This window comes from Lissotriton vulgaris, chromosome 12, assembly GCF_964263255.1.
Source record: "Lissotriton vulgaris chromosome 12, aLisVul1.2, whole genome shotgun sequence".
NCBI lineage: Eukaryota > Metazoa > Chordata > Amphibia > Caudata > Salamandridae > Lissotriton > Lissotriton vulgaris.
This window is the reverse complement of record NC_141700.1, coordinates 32,503,943-32,518,963: the sequence shown is the minus strand read 5'-3', so window position 1 is coordinate 32,518,963 and position 15,021 is coordinate 32,503,943. Positions and strand designations below refer to the sequence as shown.

At 50.1% G+C, this 15,021-nt stretch overlaps 1 protein-coding gene across 10 annotated transcripts in view; it reads right to left on the bottom strand.

Annotated features, from left to right (window-relative positions):
* Positions 1-840: 840 nt before the first annotated feature.
* The window catches only part of LOC147673142 (SURP and G-patch domain-containing protein 2-like), a 183,621-nt gene continuing 169,440 nt past the window's right edge, over positions 841-15,021 (bottom strand). For all 10 annotated transcript variants that reach the window (XM_086946878.1, XM_086946881.1, XM_086946883.1 and 7 more), the window contains one exon: positions 841-1,001. The gene's annotated coding sequence lies outside the window, so the exon portion shown is untranslated. The remainder of the gene's footprint in view (positions 1,002-15,021) is intronic.

Sequence of the window (15,021 nt, the reverse complement as noted above, 5' to 3'; positions counted from 1 at the left end):
ATCCATTCCTTTTCATCTCTATCATGAAAAAAGGAGCTTTGTGAAGGGGAGTTTTCTATGTGTGAAACTCAGTAAAATTGCTAAATTTAAAGTTAAACTGGCTATCTTTTTTCACTTCAAGATCAAGTAATAGCCAGTGTAGCCTAGTTGGTTAGGCTGCATTATTGTCTTTTTATCTCTTAAGTGTCTATGCAGGAGAAATATAGCAAAAAGTGTGGACCGGGGGGTGTTACTACAATAGAAACCCAGTTTCCTACAGAAGTTAGCAAAGGGAGACCGGTGGAAGTTCCATTTGGTCCTTCGAGGCAACTTGGTGTGGATATTTTTGGTCAGTTTGCGGTTTTGCATCACAAAGTTGTTTGGTACTGTTTTAACTGGATTATTTTTCAAAATAGCCTGTAGTAATGATGTTGGAAAAAGTGACTTCTGAAGTGGTTATAGAAATTCTGGAGGATATATTTGCAAGAGAACTGCTGGAGAACATTGTGTTTGAGAATGGCCCATAGTTCACCAATAGCCACATGAGAAGACATATTTCAAGCAGGTATGCAAATTCCATCTTAAGGCCAATGGCCAAACAGAACTGTACAAATCAATCAATCAGAGAAGCACTCCTCTTTTTGATTAAAATTTAAAACCTCGACTCTCTGTTCCTGTCGGAGCATGCTGCAGTGGTGGCACGTTTTGTCTGAACCTAACACAAGTCGCTAAGACCTGACCTCTGCGCACTGTTGGAATAGCAATTTCCATCAAACATTTTACACAGTACATAATGTTTTCTTCAAAAGTTATAATTCTTAACACTTAAACTTAAAATGAACAATAACAATACAGTCTCAATAGCTTTTCAATCAGCTTCACTTTATGAAAATAATGATTATTCACACATTATATACATGAACTTTTTTTCAATATGAAGAATTCAGGAAGTCATTCCAATCTTTTCACAGAATGCCCAATGCATTTTGGGCCTGGTTAGCCCTTCTTCGGTGGCCTTGAATCTACAAAATGCATGTAAATAAAGCTTTAGAATACATGAACCAACAACTTCAGCGCAACTTAAAAATACATGAGTCTTTCTGTGCAAGCAGATACAAAACCACTACTTGTTTTTTGCGAACTTATTCAACATCATATGATTTATCCGTGACAACATGTTCGGGAAAAAACACAAGAGGTAATCAGATAAAATAAAATGAAACAAACATAACCAGTGATGTACTGTGTACCCTTCACCATCATGTGAACTTTTCTCACAAAGTGACATCAACTAAAATGCCATATCTACACTTACTTATGCCAACTTGGATGATTCGCTGAGAATTTGCATTACATTCTTGTTACATTTATCACACACCTGAAGTACAGATGAAAATATAGTCCTTAAAAGCAAAAGTATGTGAAAGGGCAACTTGCTTGGAATATGTACTGTACTGCTACAAAATATGTCAGATGACTTTTTTTTTTTTTTAATAAGGTCGATCACTTTTTCAGTCTCAACAGACATGAATCGAATGGGTTAGTCTTTTGCTTTACAACAGTGAATGATGGTTTGCGTGGAAATATGGTTGTTTGTAGTTCTAGTGGGTTCATCGACACCTGCAAACCTGTATGTGGACACTGTTATATAGTGCATGTTTCAGAAGCATAGAACGTTCCTGCTGGGCACAAGGGACAGAATCAAACTAAAAGGTGTCAGGACTTTCCAGACTAAGACATTTAATAAAGGTTTAAAAATAAAAACAGGAATCCATTGCAATTCAATTATTTATTCAAATACCACAGGTTGTTACAAATATTTCAAATATTGTCTCCCGTGGAATACAACGCTTGTTTGCTAATTTACATTAGATACAGATACAGCTAGATAAGGACATTACTGTTTGGACACCCATGTTAAGAGACACCTCAATACTCTTCTCCTAGCAAGTAATTTAACTCACAGTGTTCCCTAGTCTCGTTGCCAAAACAGTTTTTCTCTCTAAGGAAAAGGTAAAATACATGGAATCCAAGTACTTAGCAATACTACTACAGTTCTTTCAATGTTCCCATGTATACTGTTCAACTCCCCGATAGGTTCCCAGTACTCTAAAGAAAGACCTTATGATAGGGAATGCCTGACTTAACAGGAAGCAGAATTGTTCTAACGAGTCATGTAAGAGGAAACAAAACAATTTGTTAGTAAAAGCAATTTCCAGTGCACACCACAAAGGGGAATTGCCTAGAGTGCATGCTAAAACCAGTGTGGGGTCAACAAGATTAATTCCACTCGAAGACGAGCAATTACTACAAACTGCAGCAGTTTCAAGTAAGAAAACAAGTTACTTACCTGTAACTTTGGTTCCCCAGTATTGGGAACTTTCATAGATTCCCATGCTCTGTATCATTCCCCGTCGTCGGAATGGGAGCCTCGGTAAATAAAAAAATAACATAACCATAGGTACAAAAGAGAAAAACCAGGCCTAGGCCTCATCTCATTTTGTAGCATATCACCCTCGTTGTGTAAAAGAGCCCAAACTTTCCGCAACAACCAATCAGAATAGCCTCACCCCATAGAACCTTCCTGAGAGAACCTCAGAGCCTCAGATTTTGGTAGCCATTGTGAAAACAGCCACTATCTCAGAAAAAAGGCTGAGCTTTCCCAGGGGAGGAGGGTGGGCGCATGGGAATCTATGAAAGTTACCAATACTGGGGAACCAAAGTTACAGGTAAGTAACTTGTTTTCTCACCCCAGAATTGGAACTTTCATAGATTCCCATGCTTTGTATCAGAATAGCTAGCAGTAAGTCACCAAAGCACATTTTGTTACAGAAATATGATTGCATGACACCATAGCAATACTAAAAGTAACAATGAAACAATGCTATTAAAGAACAAGAATTATCACCAATACAAAAATGTGCTACACAGGAAGGCGGGATTGTAGGGAAAGCTCACCTCTCATTGAAAAAGATTCCTGAGGACTGCTTGTCCAACAGCAGCGTCGTCCCGTCCAGCAGATTCCAGGCAGTAATGCTTCGTGAAGGTATGTGTACTGCTCCACGTCGCTGCCCTGCAGATGTCCTTGATAGGGACTCCAGAAAAAAGAGCCACTGAAGATGCCACTGATCTTGTGGAATGAGCACAGGCTTTCCTTTCAAGGGGCTTGCCCGCTCCTTGATGACAGAACTGAATAGCTCTGGAAATCCAGTGTGAAATGCTGGTTTTGGTTAGAGGAAAACCCTTCCGCGGTGCACTGTAAGACACGAACAGTTGTGAGGATTTTCTAAAGGATTTTGTGCGCTGTAAATAAAATTTCCAACACCTCTGAACGTCCAAAGAATGCAATGATCTTTCTGCCGGAGTAGTAGGCCGTGGAAAGAAGGATTTCAAAATCAAAGGTTCATTCAGATGGAATTCAGAAGGAACCTTAGGGATGAACTTAGGATTCTTTAATTGAAGGAAAGGTTCCACTATTGACAGTGCTTGAAGTTCACTAACTCTCCTAGCAGATGTCAGAGCTAAAAGGAGGGCTAACTTCCAAGAAAGGAATTTTAGATCCGCTGTGTGAATAGGTTCAAACAGAGCTTTCATTAGCTGAGCCAACACCAGATTAAGTTGCCAAATTGGTGGCGGAGCTTGTCTCCTTTCTGGTGAAGAATTGGCTTGGTAGTTTGGTCTGCCCTGTTCCCATGATGCACTGGGCCAGGGACAGACTAATTTGCATATAGCCAGGTTCTGAGCTGGGATGGGGCAGTGAGATAAATAACGGTGATGGATCAAGCCCTGATCTTTGGACTGGGTAAGAGTGGTCTGCTTAATTCAGACACTCTGTTCATCACCACCCCCTTTTCTGAATCGTTTTTGGCCACTATAGGTGTGGCAGGGTATACTCAGACATGAGTCCCTTTCTCACTGCTCCATCAGGATTCAAGCAAGCCGAGCCGAAGAGGCTGAAATGCCAGAAACCGGTGCCCGGTAGCTTGTCTCCTTTCTGGTGAAGAATTGGCTTGGTAGTTTGGTCTGCCCTGTTCCCATGATGCACTGGGCCAGGGACAGACTAATTTGCATATAGCCAGGTTCTGAGCTGGGATGGGGCAGTGAGATAAATAACGGTGATGGATCAAGCCCTGATCTTTGGGCTGGGTAAGAGTGGTCTGCTTAATTCAGACACTCTGTTCATCACCACCCCCTTTTCTGAATCGTTTTTGGCCACAATAGGTGTGGCAGGGTATACTCAGACATGAGTCCCTTTCTCACTGCTCCATCAGGATTCAAGCAAGCCGGGCCGAAGAGGCGGAAATGCCAGAAACCGGTCCCCGGTAGCTTGTCTCCTTTCTGGTGAAGAATTGGCTTGGTAGTTTGGTCTGCCCTGTTCCCATGATGCACTGGGCCAGGGACAGACTAATTTGCATATAGCCAGGTTCTGAGCTGGGATGGGGCAGTGAGATAAATAACGGTGATGGATCAAGCCCTGATCTTTGGACTGGGTAAGAGTGGTCTGCTTAATTCAGACACTCTGTTCATCACCACCCCCTTTTCTGAATCGAAATTGGTGGCGGAGGGCAGACTGGAGGATACATCCGAAACAGGCCCTTTAAGAACTGCTTGACAATTCTAGCAGACCAAAGGGAAGGACCTGAAGATGTCCGCCGGAATCTTGAGATGGCTGCTAGATGAACTTTTATCGAAGAATGAGCCAATCCAGATTGAGCCAGCGAAAGGATATATGGCAAAATTTGATGTGGAGCTGACTTGTAAGGGTGGAGATCTTGTCTCTGACACCATAGGCAGAATCTCCTCCATTTTGCCTTGTACGTTTTGTTAGTGCTTGGTGCTCGAGACTGAGACAAAACCTCCCTACACTCTTTGGGGAGATTCAGATGTCGGAATTCCCTGAATTCAGGAGCCACGCTGTCAAGTGAAGTGACGCCGGATCCGGATGCAGCACCTGACCCTGAGACTTCGATAACAGGGACGGAACTAGTCACAGGGGAATGGGATGATCCTGGGAGAGCAGGAGGAGTTCTGTGTACCAGAACTGCCGGGGCTACGCTGGTGCAATCAGAATCATTTTGCACAGTTCCGTTTTGATTTTTCTGAGTAACCTCGGTATTAGGGGTATTGGCGGAAAAGAGTAAAAGAATGCGCCGTACCAGGCAATCGAAAGTGCGTTCTCCAAGGATCCCGGATGGTGATCCTTGCTTGCGTAGAACCGGCATTTGGTGTTCTCCGGCGACGCAAAGAGGTCTATGGTCGGGTCCCCCAGACCGAGAACACCTCCTCCAGAATGGACTGATCTAACTCCCATTCGTGATTGGCTGCCTTTTGACGACTTCGTGCATCCGCTGTGACTTTTAGCGAACCTGCCAGGTGTTACACTGTCAGAGTGACCTTGTGAAGAATTGCCCAATCCCAAATTCGTTGAGCTTCCTTCGAAAGAGTTAGGGACTGTGTCCCCCCCAGCTTGTTGATATAGTGCATGGCTGTCGTATTGTCTGTTCGGACCAGCACCAGATGATTTCGAATCCTCAGGAGAAACGCAGCTAGGCGGATGGCAGTCAGCTCCAGCAGATTGATGTGGTACTGGCGTTGCTGCGAATCCCAGTGTCCACTGACTTGCAGCTCCTGGAGCACTGCTCCCCAGCCTTCTAACGAGGCATCCGTGGTTAGGACCATAGGAGACGGAGGCAGCCTGAAAGTCAGACCCTCTGCAATGTTGCTTCTCACTACCCACCATGCGCATGCCTCCTTCATCTCTGGTGTCACCAAAATGTTGTAGTTGAAAGAGCCTTCTGCTTGGTGCCATTGCTTGTCAAGTTGCTCTTGTAGAGGACGCATTCGCAGCCTGCAATGCGGAATCAATGGTATACAAGATGAAATCGATCCGATCAGAGATTTGTAGAGCCGTACTGAGAGGGATCTCCTCTTTAGTACTTGGCGAGCCGAGAGCATTAGCTTGTTCTGACGTTCGTCTGAAGGATAAGCCTTGCACTGTTCTGAGTCCAGAATGGCCCCTAGGAACTTTGTTGATGTGGACGGTTGCAGAACTGACTTGCTCCTGTTGAGTTGAAGGCCCAGGTGTTCGAACAATTGAATGCAAGTTGCAACGGCCTTGGAAGTTCCCTGGAAAGAAGGAGCTTTGACTAGCCAGTCGTCCAGGTAAGGGAAAACTTCCAGAGATTGCTTCCTGAGGAAAGCTGCTACCGGGGCCAACACCTTTGTAAATATTCTTGGTGCAGAACGAAGATCAAACGGAAGCACCTTGAATTGGAAATGGCTCTTGCCTACTGTGAAGCGCAAATATTGCCTGTGAGCTGGGTGGATTGGTACGTGGAAGTACGCATCTTCCAAATCCAGAGTCGCCATGAAGTCCCCTGGGTTCAGTAGACGCAGAATATCCTGGAGAGTGACCATCCTTAAGGACAGTTTGATGAGATAGGTGTTGAGCTCCCGTAGATCTAATATGGGGCGCCAAGTCTCCGTAGTCTTGCGAACCAGGAAGAACCTGGAATAAAACCCTTTCCCTCTCTGCGAAAGAGGTACAGGTTCTATTGCCCCCTTGATGAAAAGTTGGTGGGCTTCGAGACGTAGCAGACTTAGATGTTGTGATCGACTGGCGCCTGGAGCTCTGGTTGGAGGAAGATCTTGAAATTCCGACGTATGGCCACTCTGAACAATATTCAGGACCCACTGGTCTGATGTTATAATTCTCCAGCTGTCTAGACAAAGATATCCTGCCTCCCACTGATGTTCTCGGGGAGGAAGGAATAGTAATAAGAGATAGGAGGCCGCTATTGCCTCTTGGAAGTGTCGCGTCCTTGATGATTCTGACGTCCTCTCTGAGATTGACGAGAGAAAGAAGCTGACTGGCCCTGGCGTTGGTTAGAATACTGCGGCTTGTATGATTTTTAAAATTTTTTTATTAAAGACCTTTATTCTTATGAATCACAGCTTGCATTGTACCACATGTATAATCTTGTATACAGAGTCAATAGTGCCGCTGGGTCGCGGAGTTCTGCAATGATTTACACAGCCGTTTAGCCGGCATCCCGGGGGCCCGGCGGCGTACAAAGCAGCACTTCATCAAAGCTAACATTATTCGGACAAAGCTCGTCAAGAGTGTGTAAAGAGCCATGGGTACCCGCAGGCATCTGAGGTTTGTGTGTGTCCAAGGTCTTGGGAAAATAAAGAGAGACAAAAACAAACTAACTAACCCAACTTCCCCCCACCCCACCCCATGTGCTCGCAATGGTATCCCTGTTAGCCAACTCCAAGCATCTGTGTCAGTGCGCCAATGTGTACTAAAGTTACAGATAACACTCCAAGAGCCCCACCTCCAGATTCAAACCCCCCCTACAGGGCTCATTTGGCGCTCTTCAGTGTCCCCTACCTCCCCTCCCCCACAGACCCCCCATGCGGACACTATCAGCCGTGTCACCTAGTCCTCCGTGGAATCCGGGAGGTCCAGGGCCTCGGCCTCCTCCGGGCCCTCCTCCTTCCCCCGCTGCACGTAATCCTGGTAAAGACCCCAGAAGTTTTTAGGCCTACTTCTAGGGGGGAGCAGTTCACTATAGAGTTCCGATTGAGTGCAGAATTGGAGTAGGTCCCTCGCCCATCTCTTCTTGGTGGATAGAGGCCCCCTCATCCAGCACTGGGCCACCACCCTCCTAGCCGTCAGTAAGGCCATATCGACTAGTTTACGCTGGGACGCCGGGAGCGGTTTAGAGTATCCCAGCAGCGCTAGTTCTGGGCCAATAGACAGCGCCGAACCTATGACCTCACTTATCTCCAGGCACACTTCCGCCCAGAATTTCTGAATACCCGGACAGTACCATGCCATGTGGATAAAGTCCGCCATCGGAGCGTGGCATCGCTCACACTCCGCAGACTGTCTCAGTCCAAACCGGTGGAGTCTTTCCGGAGTGTGATATACCCGCTGGAGGAACTTAAAATGCACCAGTCTATGTCTTCCATTAAGGGAGAGTCTACGCGTGTTGGAGCAACAATACTTCCACATGGCATCGTCTATCGGCGCGTGCAGGTCACTCTGCCATGCCTCTCTGGCCTTGGAGAACTGGGGGTGCTGCTGTGCAGTACCCAGCTTATATAAGTTAGAGATTAGTTTGCTAGAAGATTTGGTTTTAAGGACGTAGGTTAGCTCTGGGACCTCTGGGGGTTCCTCCAGTTCGGGGCCCAGTACTTCTTTACATGCCGATCGCAGTCTATGGAACTGGAACGTTTGCAACAGCGTGGTTCCTGAAGGGATGGATGGGAGCTGGTCCCATGTCCGTAAGACCCCGGCCGTAAACAGATCCTCCATTTTCTGGATCCCCAGCGCACGCAGGGCCTCCGTGACTCCCTTTTCCCCAAGGGGACCCAGCCACAGTGCCCAGTCGACCTGCATAAGTGGCGAGTACAAGAGTAGATAGCCATGCGCGCGAGTGAGCCTATGCCAGGCATGGCCGGTAGACTTAAGGGAGTCCAACTGGCCAATGGTGCGATCGTCCGGGAGACAGACGGTGGCCGGGAGGGGAAGAGGCTCCGCAAATAGGCGCTCCAGGGTTACATGTGGAATGCGTGGATCCCCATGTATCCACGTGTGCAGATGGGCTGCCTGCGCAATACGGTAGTACCTTTCCAGGTCAGGGGCACCCAGTCCCCCCATTTCACATGGGAGCATCAGAGTCGACCATCGGACTCTGGGTTGCTTGCCTCCCCACGCCAGTCTGATAAGCACTTGCGTGAGCTGTTTGAAAAAGGCCTTCGACAAGACCACAGGAATGTTGTTAAAGAGGAAGAGGAACCTTGGCAGCACTATCATTTTCATGATGGCTATTCTGCCTACAAGGGATAGGGGGAGTTTACACCAGGCTTCAACATCGTCTACCAATTTGGCATACGCCACGCCGTAATTGTCCCTGACTAGGACTTCCGGGTCAGTATGCAATTGAATGCCCAGGTATCTGACTGAGTCAGAGGACCACTTCAGGGGGTATTCCATATCAAAAGGCTGCATCACCGGCGTCAGAGGGAAGGCGATGGATTTGTCCCAGTTCACTTGCAGCCCAGAGAGAGCACCAAAGCGAACGACCTCACGTAGAACAGTTGAGAGGTTCGTCTCCTGCTGGCGAACATAGAGAAGGGTATCGTCAGCATACGTCGAGATGCCTATCTTGTATGTAGGGAAGCTTATACCTTCCAGGCTGTGATCCTCCCTAATAGCACAGGCCAACGGTTCCGCAACAAGAGCATACAGCAGTGGTGAGAGGGGGCACCCCTGTCTAGTACCCCTACTGATATTAAACGAGTCCGTCACTCTATCCCCTATCTTCAGTCTTGCCGTGGGTTGATAGTACAAAGCTCCCAGCCTCTGCAGGAAGGGCTCTCCCAGGCCCAGCTTCCTGAGTACTCATGAAAGGCCACTCCACGGAGTCAAAGGCCTTTTCCATGTCAAGGAAAACCGCTAAGGCAGTGTTTTCCTGCCGCACATGTTGCATTGTTCCTAGTACCGTACGAATGTTATATGTGAGGTTACGACTGGGGACGAAGCCTGACTGCTCAGGGGCCACCAGGCCCGGCACCAGGAGCGCTAAGCGGTTGGCCAGAACTTTGGCATCAATTTTTGCGTCCACGTTTAACAGGCTAAGCGGTCTGTATGAGCTACAGGACTCCGGGGGTTTCCCTGGCTTTAAAATGGCCACCAATAGGGCCTCTCTCATAGTGTGTGACAAAGTGCCCTCCTCGCATATCTCGTCGAAGAGGGTTATCAGATGCGGGACCAGCTGATCTTTGAACGATTTATAAAAGCCCACCGTCAGGCCGTCAGAGCCCGGGGCACTACCCGATCGCATGCTTGATAGAGCCTCCAGAATCTCGTCCTCCTGTATGGGGGACATCAAGAATTCTCTGTCTGAGTTCGATAAAAATGGCATGGCTATGTGTTCGAGCTACTCATCTATCTCATCCTCTACGCGCAGCGACCTTGTTTTGTATAGCTCGACATAGTACTTCCGGAAAGTGAGGAGGATCTCCTCCTCGTCCGAGAGTATCTCCCCCGCGTGCGCAGTGCATCCACCACCAGAGGTCTTCTGGTTCCACGCACCATCCGAGCCAGGAGCGCCCCAGGCCTATCCCTCTCCCCGTAAAGCCGCGCCGTCGCGTATTTGCCCATGTGTAATACCTCCCTGTCGGCTAGTTCGTGGAATTCCGTCAACAGTTGCTTGAGTTGGGCGTCAGTGCCAGACCCCCGGCCTCCCCCCTGTCGTTCCTCCAAGTCCGACAGTCGGGATTCAAGGGTTGTCAAATCTCGCCTAATGGACCGCAGCACACTCGAGTGTTTGGACATCAAGGAGCGCTAAATCGACATGGTGCCTGTGTAAATAACTAAGGACCTTACGAAGTTTGCGGTAATCGTTGAGGCCCCGCACGTTCCAGGTCAACAAATTAAATTCCAACTGGGCGTGTGCAGCGTGTCCCCCATTAGCGCTAGTCATCCCATCCACAAATACCATAGGTAGCGGACAGCAGTTCCGTCATTGCACGTTGTCGTGCTTGTTATGTCCACAGGTAACACATTGCGAGACAAACATTTCGATATCCCATTAACTGAACAGAAAGTACATTCCCGCTCCCAAAACTCTCCCCACCCAGGGCAGGCCTCCCCAACCCGGCCTCCCCGTTCCAGACCCACCCACAGCCGACCACCCCCAACCAGGTCAGACAGAGTCCCAAACCACCCCCCTTCATCCCAAAAATAATGGACACAAAACAGTCCTTAAACCGGCTCAACGCGGAGCCTAACAGCCAAAAGCACCAGGGCAGAGGTTGCCAGTCAGAATCAGTTCCTCAACTGTACAAAACCGCAAAGCTAGCGTGCCCCTTCGCCTAGCCCCAGTCGGTAGAAACTCGCCATAAGCAAGGCCCAGGATGGCAAGGGAGGAGGACCGAACCACCCCTCCCCCCGGTTCCCAGGAACTCCCCAGGTCCCCTGCCCCTCAAACCACCCCCCCATGGATTGTGATCGTCAACACTGTGTGTTGGCCCAGGGCTGGTGTTCCTCAAGGCCTTACCCAACCCAGGAAAGAATGCGAGGTTCATCACCCACCAGTGTGTCCGCTGGGGTTCTCCAGCACATGATCCAGTGGACGCCATCAGGACAAGCCCTATTCTGCCTCACATCACTCCCCACGGCACCGTAGGTCTTGAGGCCGAGACGTTCTTGTCTAAACAGGGATTCCCTTGAGGGGGAAAGCGTAGTATGGTCAGTCTTGCTCATCCATTTGGGAGGCCCCATTGGTGTCGACGTCGTGGTTCCTCCGCGCGTCCCTGTGCTCTCTGGTCCACTCCTTCAGGGATTTCTGGAGCTCCCTAGGGTCCGTGAAGAAGTGTGAGTGACCCTGTTTGTTGATCCGGAGCTTAGCAGGGTACATCATGGCATAGTCTAAGCCCAGGTCACGCAATTGTTTTTTGTAGGGGGCAAACTGTCTTCTCTCCTCTTGAACCTTGGCAGTGAAATCAGGATAAAAAGAGATGTCCATGCCCTCATATTGCAGCTTGCCTTTATCCCTGGCTAATCGTAGCGCTGTGTCCCTCTCACGATAGTTCAGGAGCTTCGCTATTATGGGGCGGGGGAGTGCGCCCGGCTTTGGCTTAGGACCCAGTGTCCGATGGGCTCTCTCAACAATGAACATGGGCGAAAAAGCATCCTCACCCAGCAGCACCTTCAAGAGTTTCTCAACGAAGAGCTCCATCTTGCCAGTCTGGGTGGTCTCCGCCACTCCCGTGATACGGATGTTGGACCTCCGAGACCTCGCTTCTAAATCTTCTGACCTGTCTTGGATCACCTGCAGAAGTCTGCCAAACTGCTTTCTGTCTGTGTCCCATTCAGTCTGTGCCTCCTCCGCCTCCGTGAGTCTTCTTTCCGCCATGTCGAGGCGCTCCGCATGTTTGTCCACACGCTCGGACATGCGGTCCATTCGGTATGACAGGGCATCAATTTTGGTTCCAATGGACGCTATGCTATCCTGTATTCCCTTTTCCATGGACACCAGTAGGTCTCGGAGTTCAGTGGCCGCTGATCCGTCCGGGGCAGCACCCTTCGGGGACGCCTCCGTGGCTGGCGCCTCTGGACCCTTGTTCCGGCGCTGGTCAAAGGAGAGTTTCGCCTGAGTTCTGTCGTTCTTCCCCATATTTATTCTGCTTGTCATAAATGACGGCCGCCGCGTCGTCGTTTGCACACAGTTCGAATGTTCCAGGGGTGCGCCGCGCACCTCAGTGTCCAATGCGCTCACTGCAACCACGAGCAGGCCTCTCACAGGGACACCAGAAGCAAAAAGTCCGAAATCCCGCTGTCCGGCGAACCAGGCCAGTGCCTAATAGCGGTCAGCCGCAACTCTACTCCGCCACCCAGTGCTGCGCCACACTGCGGCTCTGCTCCAGTCTACTTATATCCTCGGGCTGTCCAGGGTGCAGACCGCTCCGGACCGGGTGCCCTACTCCCCCACGTGTTTCAGCAGCAAACTTTCTCCCTCAGGGCGTGCACATCCAATCTCTGTGCTGATGACCACTGCACAAGCCAACGTGAACCACCATCTCCACCGGTTCACCCCAGGTCCCGACAATTATCACAGAGCGGGCTCCGTTTCCTGCATGGCCAGGACTCAAAATGGCGACGACCACGAGAGCCCACGATGCCGTCAATGTCCGCCTGTACCTGCACTCTGATACTCGAGCTGGCCAGAGGGGGGGTCCGCTGTTAGCGCCGCTGCAGGCCGAGACCCCGCCAAGACGCTGTGCCCGTACTGGGTACTCACTGTTGCGGCGCCGGGCAGTGGCGGGGTCCAGATGAAGTCTCAGGGCCGGTCACAGGCGTCGCCCCGCTACAGGCGGCGTTTCTCAAGTCGGGCACTCGCCCGGCGAGCAGGCTCCACTGTCCAGTTGTTACCCCGCGTGGTACAGGCGGGACCAGTGGTGATCCGCCAGGGCCCACTGTCCGTGTCTTGCCTCGATCACCTGCTTTGCCACATCGTCAGGGGTATCGCCAGGTACAGCGCCGCTGCACTCGAGTGGTCCCGGGGGGAGGTGCGGGGGGGGGGGGGGGGGGGGGGGAAGAGGTGCGCCGAGGACCGCAGCTCAGACTGCCCAGTGATATCGGGGAGAACCGGACCACCGGCTCAAACAGCGCGGCCCCAGCCGCACGTCAGGTGACGTTGGGCAGCCCGCAGCTCAGGACAGTCCGCTGCTGCAGGCCCAGCTAACTGCCGCCGGGACGTTCTTCTTTCCTGACCGCCGATCGCGGATCGCCGCGGTTCAGATCGTCTCTGCGGGGCGTCGAGGGTTACCGGAGGTAAAGCTGAGCTTTTAGGGCCAAATTGGCGCAGTGAAGGATAAGTTAGCAGGATATTTAGCAGGGCTTTGGCGAGGAGCTAAGCGCTCACGCGTCCGCCATCGACGCCGGCAAGCTCCGCCCCCTCTGCGGCTTGTATGATTGCGAGGATTGCGAAGAATATCTCTGCTGGTTGCCACCTCTATAAGAGGAGAAGCCTCTTCCTCTTGCACCTCTGAATGGGACCTTACTGTTATTTAAAGACCCCAAGGACTTCGCTGTGTCTGTGTCTTTTTTAATACTTTGAAGGGCATCATCAACATGCTTCCCAAGAAGCATTTCTCCATCGAATGGAAGGTCCAGGATCTTGTTTTGGACTTCTTGGCGAAACCAGGTCGCCCGCAACCAGCCTTGTCGTCGTAGAACAGCTGAACCAGCCAGAGCTTGAAAAGCCGTAGAAGCTATGTCCATAGCACAATCTATGACCTCGGACGATGACCGTTCTCCCTCCACAAGAACCTTTCTGGCTTCCATTTTTGATGAGTCTGGCAGCTGTTCTATAAATGGGGCCAAATCACACCACATCTGGCGATCGTACCTGCCCAAGATGGCCAAAGCATTAGCCGCTCGAAAGAGGAGGCTGGCCATAGAGGAGAATCTCTTGACCACGTTATCCAATCGCCTTCCTTCCTTATCAGGAGGTGTAGTCAGCGGTGTGGAAGGATTCTTGGATTTGCTCTGTCCGCTTGTGATATCACAGAATCTGGCTTAGGTTGTCCAAGTAGGCATGCTGGACTGCCTTCCGGGGCCTTATATTTCTTTTCCAGCCGGGGAAGAACAGGAATGACAGTGGCCGGGTTCTGCATGACCTTGATCCCTTCCGAGCATACGTGTTCTATGATAGGAATCGGTCTGATTGACTTTTTGTATGGCTCTTTAAAGCCATAAAGAAAACAGTCTGACTGCACTGTTGTGATTGGCAGACCAAATCTTGTAGATGCCCTCTCCATGAGGTTATGGAATCCTCCAATGTCAGCTGGAGGAGAAGTAGCAGTGTCCCGTCCTGTGGCTTCTGGGTCTTGAAGGCCACTATCATCATAATCCACGCCAGGGTCAGTTATAGGATCTTCCTGAACGTCATCATCTGAAGACACATCATGTACCACTTCTCTGGATTCCTCTGTGGGTGCAGGTTCCACAGTCCGTGGGACCACCGTTGCCACGATGATTGCAGATGTCGGGGGTACAGTAGGAGAAGGAGGGCGTAAAGACTGTACAGCTGGTTAAGTCGGAAACCTATTTCTATAGTCTTACAACATCAATTGCAAATCCGAAACTAGAGAGGCTGGCATGGCCACCATGTCCTGACCCAAGCCTCGAGGAGGTTGTTCCTGCTGAACATACTGGTGTTAGTAGTACTCCTCAGTATCTGTTTCTTGACATTTCACATTCAAATCAGAGGGACTGTAGGCATCCCCATATGGATATGGTCACCCTCTTCATCAGACTCGTCATCCAGCAGCATATTAGGAGGCAAAGGTGTGGGGGCGTGGCTAGCAGGCCATGATGGCGGAAGGAGTCTGCTAGAGCTCCGGTGCCGCCGGGAAGGAAAGATCCTGGAGGAATTTTCTGAGGGGCAGAGGGACGCCATAGAGGAGAGGCGCTAGCCCCACAGGGCCCCCTGAAGACTCGGCGAAACTTTGGCGGTCCTGGGA